Here is a 6,078-nt window from a genome sequence, read left to right on the forward strand (position 1 = left end):
TCTCTCTCTCTCCCTCCCTCCCTTCCTTCTACTCTCTAAAAAGCAATGGAAAAAACATCCTCAGGTGAGGCTTAACAACAAATGCCCGGCAGGTGTGGCTCAGTGGTTGAGTGTCAGCCCAGGAACCGAGAGATCACAATTCAAATCACAGTCAGGGCACAGGGCACATGCCCAGGTTGTGGGCTCAATCCCCAGTGGGGCACATTCAGGAGGCAGCTGATTGATTGATGTTTTTCTCTCATCCATGTTTCTATCTCTCTATCCCTCTCCCTTTTTCTCTAAAAATCAATAAAAACATATTAAAACAAATTTTAAGCCCACAAAATTTTATTTACATATTTGGATCAGTAATTTCCAGCTCCATCTGCAGATTAGATTTCCAATGGGAGAATTTAAAACTACAGAAGCTGGACCCCACTCAAAAATATTTGAATCAAAATTTCAGCACTTAAAAAAACTTTTATTTAGGAAGATTTCAAGCTTACAGATAAATTGTGAGAATAGTTAAATTAGTCAATGGGGAGGATTCTTGTCCAAGAAGAACCCTGTTGGCCCTGGCCGCTGTGACTCAGTGCTTAGAGTGTCAGCCCGCACACCAAAGGGTCTCAGGTTTGATTCAGGGTCAAAGGCACATACCTGGGTTGCAGGTTCAATCCCTGGCCCAGTCAGGGCACATGTAGGAGGCAACCAATCAATGTGTCTCTCTTACACTGATGTTTCTCTCTCTCTAAAATATAAAAAGAAGAAACCCTTTGGGGGTCCCAGGCAGCCAGACAGTCACCCCCACAGACCAATAGAAGCCCCAGATCTGCAGCCCAGCCCAGCCTGAGATCCGTGACTCAGTTTCAGGATCCTCCTGCCCCTCCTAAGGAAGCTTCATGACCCTCAGGTGCCTCTGAGGCAGGTGGCAGCTATCCTTTTACTGTTTAGCAGAGCAAATATTTAATGATAATTTCCTGTCCCAGAGCAAGAACATCATCTCATAAAGGGAGGGGAACTTAAAGGTCATCTATCTGTCTCCCATCTTTTACTCAGGCCTTATAGCAGCCCACCAGCAAGTCATTCATCCTCTAGTGATGACGAGCTCACTACCTACCAGTTTCAGTGTTGGATGGCTTTGAACACACAAGAGGCTGGCTTCCCCTCGTATGTTATGTAGAAGAGAAATTACATGGTATAAGGGGAGAATGTGACAAAGGGAAGGAGGCTGCTCTCTTAGATAGTGACACACGAGCAGAAGGAGCAAGTCCTGCAGAAACCTGTGGGAAGAGCCTGCTAAGTGGAGGAGCTGCAAGTGCAAAGGTCCTGGGATGGGAACAAGCTTGGCATGCTCCAGAGGCAAATATCAAGGCGCCCACTGTGGTCAGAGTAAACAAGGAATTGAGTAGCAGGAGATGAGGGCCAGCTCTTACTCGGATCTCAGCCCAGCCACCAACTTGGGTGAACTTGAGTGCATCCCTTCACCTCTGGGCCTGCACATATGTTCCTACCTGAGAAGTGAGCACACTGTTATGTACCAACAACAGCCTGAGTCCCAGGGCCGCTGTGAGGGCCTGTGAGGTGAGATGTGTGTGGCTGTTGTGATGCCAGGAAGCGTCTTGCTTGGAGGATCCTGGAAGTAGGCAGAGGCCAAGCCTTAAAAGTCCTGGGCACCTACCCAAGTGCTAAGATCAATACAGTAAAGGCAGAGGTGCTCTGAAACTGTGGGCTTGAGCAGGGGAGCAGGTGATTCCTCCATCTCCTGCCCCTCGTCAGAGTGAAGGCTGGAACGTGAGCCGGCTGAGCCAACACTCCCTGGCCTCCAGTAGCCTTCATGCTGCCTGCTAAGACTTGGACTGGTGCCCAGCTCTTCAAAGAATACAGCCCCTCCTTGATGACGACAATGCAGGATCCATTAGGTCTGAGTCACAAGCCTTGCTGATAAGTGGAAGGAACACTGGCCTTGTTGTTTTTTATAAGGTGGGTGAGTTGAGCTCAAGCAGGCCTGAGTCTGCCAGATGGCACAGACAGCACGGTCAGCTTGCCCCTGGACTATCCCTGGCCCCTCGGCCTACATCCTGTTCCACCCTTCCTCCAGCCTCAAGTACCCCCACCTGCCCGTCCACCTGCTATGAGCAGCCCAGGTGTGGGCACCCACTCCAGGTAGGCCTGGTCTAGGCACAGCCATTTCCACAGCCTGTCCTGTCCTGGACTCCTCAGCCACCTGAGTCCAGGTCCCAGTTCTGGCCACTTCCCATTCTGCCTGGTCTAAGGCTGCAGGGCCCCACGATGTCAGTGGGAGGAAAGGGCACCCCTCTACTCCTTCAAAGGGAGATACCATCTCCTTGTTTGGGATCTGACTTTAAGAAGGACTCAACGAAGGGAACAACTGAAGCCATTCCTCCATGGGGATACCCACCCTGCCATTCAATGGACACTTATTAAGTACCTACTGTTGGGCACTGGTCACGGTGCCAGGTCCTGGGGCCGCAGAGATGAGTGAGAAACATCCTGCAGTTTATAGTGGTGGGGAAGAGGAATGGACACGTGGACACTTGAACCGCTATTTATAAAATGCTGTGGTTAGAGCAGTGATAGAAATAGTGATAGAGATATTCATGGACATTCACTCAATGTAGCCAAAAGTCAACTTACCATCAACTTACCCACCCAAAGATACCCTACCTCCAAGTCCCCCCATCTGGGTGCACAGTGCTACCATCATCCAGGTGCCCACACTTACTTCTACATTCAGGGACTCAAGTCTTACTGATTTCACCTCCTCTCCATCTGCCATATCCATTACCTCCTTTACATTTCCTCAGTCGTTGCTCTAGTTTGGCCTCCATGATCTCTCACCTTCCTTACTCATATTGTCTCCCTGCCTAAGGCCTCACCAACTCAAATTCATCCTCCATTCTACTTCCAGAGCAATCTTTCTGAAATGCAAAAAAATCACATGATCCCCCTGCTTAATATTATTCAATTATTATTAGTCAATTCAATTAAAATTATTCAATCACTATTGACTCAAGGATGAAAAGCAAACTCCTTGGCATACAATACACATCCTCCATGACACATCCTTTGCTGGCCTCTTGAACTTTATCTCTTGCCACTTAACCCTTCACTCCATTAGATAGAACTACCCACCAGGCTTCTATGCCTCCAAGCCTTTGCTCATGCTGCACCCTCTGCCTGGCATGCCCCTCTGTCACTTCCTTTTTGTTCTTTTCACAGGACCTCAGCTCTCACCATTTTGGGCTCCTCATCTGTACAGACATCTATCCTAGCTGCACCTGTAATGCTCTGTGGCTTTTTCTTGCTTATGTGATCATCACTTTCTTAGAGAGAGAGACTGAGAGGACATCTGATTCACCTCATATCCCCAACGCTCTGCAAAGGACGTGGCACCCGTGTATTGACTATATGGATACATCCAGGACTGAATACTTCAGGACAGCAAGGAGCCCAACTCCAGATTCTCAACTGGACTCGAGGGCTTCAGAGAGCTCTGAGGACCAGGCTGGTCTCCAGTTGGCCCAGTAGGTCCAGTTAGTGACCGCTGTATGCTGTGTCCATAAGGGAATAGAGGTGGCACTCTATTCCAAGGATCACATTTTTCTAGTTTTTGGCCCAAGAATCCAGCATCTCCTCCAACACCTAGATGTAGTGCTTCACTCCAAAAGCCATCCCAAGCTCATCCGCAGGGCTCAGCTTTAGTACCTAACTTCTCTCAGTGCATGGAATTCTGGCATGATCATTATCAGCGAGGAAGTAATTTTAGTCCATTCCTCACCCTAGAAGTGACCTGAGATTACAAGAGACCTGGTATTCTGGGCCGTGTGTCATCCAAGTAATTCCATTCATAGGCATAGCTCAGAGCTCAAGTCCTCTGAGCTTACATATGAAAAAACTTATAACAAAGGCTCATGAGACACTGTTTCTCCCCTTCCAGAGCTCTGAGGGTCTTTAGACAGACGACCAGAGGTTATTATGGCCAGGCGTGATGTGATACCACCCCAGACTTTTAATTCATGGATTGCAAGCAACAGAAGCACAGTCTTGCCAATTTAGGCAGAATAGGAATTTTCCAGAACAGCATGTGGTTGTCTTAGGTTGGACTCACTCAGGAGCGATATTAGATTCCAAGTAATTTTCTGGGAGGTGGGTCCAGTAAGCTGTGGTAGGGGAATGAGGATAAGCAAGTCAGGGAAGGGAAGGAAACCAATAGTATGCATTACTGAAGTTACCATTGTGGGAAACAGGGCCTCAGTCCCCCCAGGGATGGCCAGAAAGCTGGAACACATCTCAGTTATCCCACTGAGGGGTGAGGGAGCTGGGGTATGTATCCACCAACTCCCATCAGTCACTGGTAGAGCTGCTGGAGGGAGGTCCTTCACTCCCTGCACTACTATCCCTGGGCAACCAGAGAAAGCCCTCAGCCAAAGGACTGCAGGGGTTGTGGATGGAAAAAACAGGTATGCATAGGAGTGGCGAGTGCCAAGGAGATATTGCGGGGCGGGGGGCGGACACTAACAGTACCTGCTACCAGAGCTACACAAACAATTAGATGAAAATCCAAAGAACTAGGCCCAAGAATTGGGCCCCCAAAGCATAGCAAGAGTCATGTGTCTACTTTCTGAGCATAGCAAATATTTAGCAAGTGCAGGGAAGGTAATACATTTTTATGGACAATCCCATAAAGATTGTATGGGGAGGGTAGGTCTCCATGGCACACTTGGGATCCTGTTACCAGAAGAAGGGAAAATGTTGCTGGTCATACACTAGCCACAGATATCACAAAATCTTGCCCATATGGGAATCCCTCACCTATAGGATGAACTTACTCACAGGAGCCCAGGGCTTCCTAAGCTGGACCAATTAGGGACCCACGAAGTTGCGTGTATACACAGGAGTGCTACACAGAATAACAGTTCCCAGGCTCATGTGGGTTAGTTGGAATGCTCTGGCCTGTGCAGTGCCTTAGGGGTCAGTGAGGAGGCAGTGGGGTCATCAGAGTCTGGGCTATGGAGTCTGGAGACTTTGCCTGTGGGATCTTTTTTTAAAATATATATATATTTTTATTGATTTCAGAGAGGAAGGGAGAGGGAGAGATGGAAAGATCAATGATGAGAATCATTGATCGGCTGCCTCCTGCATGCCCCCCCCCCCTCAACTCCCTGGGATGGAGCCCGCAACCTGGGCATATGCCCTTGACCAGAATCGAACCCGGGACCCTTCAGTCCACAGGCCGATGCTCTATCCACTGAACCAAACAGGCTAGGGCTGCCTGTGGGTTTTTGATCAAGTCATTTCACCTCTGAGCTTCAGGTCCTCGCCTGTGATCAGGGCTACCACGTGTGGTTGTGTAGAATGTGCTCATCTCCAGGGGATGCAGTTCACGGCCATCATACATAATTGGCACAGTAGTGTTCAGTTCATTGGAGTGGTGGCAGGTAAGAAATCCAGCTCCTTAGTGGCAATCTCCACAGGCCATGCAACATGCTCACAGGATCCTGGAGTGTGCTGGGAGCCCCAGAGCCTTGTTCCCAATCTCCCACTCCCGCATGTCTCCTGGGAGGCTGCCATCACACTCTCCTGAGGTTGCATTCAGTCCCAGATGTATTCACATAGTCTCCAGCTACAGACAGGCTTACTACACTCAGTCCGATTGCCACAAGCTTACATCATCCTAACTTTGTGGACTTAAACATTTGAGGGAGCCTCTCCACAGCCTCCTTCAGTGTACAAACAACCCAAGGGGAGACTCTGAAGAGGACAAGTCATGTGCTCATGTCTTGGACCCATCAATGTGGCCAGAGGATTGGCCTTTTATGATTGGTCAGGCTGGGGTACATATACCTTGTTGCCCAAGCAGCAGGATAAAGCAGTTAGTGACTGTTTGGCCTGGCAAAAGGTAGGACCTGAGAGCCCCAAAGGCTAAAGTCTTCCGTGCAGGTCCTCAGAGTCCTGGAAAGTCTTTCCTCCCTTCTGTGGCCAGTGTGCCCCTGGCCGTGGTGTACACCTTCTGGGGGCAGCGTGCTCACTCCCAGCCAGGAGCTGTCAGCAGCCCATGGGCATGTGTCCAGGCAAGTG

Source organism: Myotis myotis, unplaced genomic scaffold (assembly GCF_014108235.1).
Source record: "Myotis myotis isolate mMyoMyo1 unplaced genomic scaffold, mMyoMyo1.p scaffold_m19_p_12, whole genome shotgun sequence".
In the NCBI taxonomy this organism is placed as follows: domain Eukaryota; kingdom Metazoa; phylum Chordata; class Mammalia; order Chiroptera; family Vespertilionidae; genus Myotis; species Myotis myotis.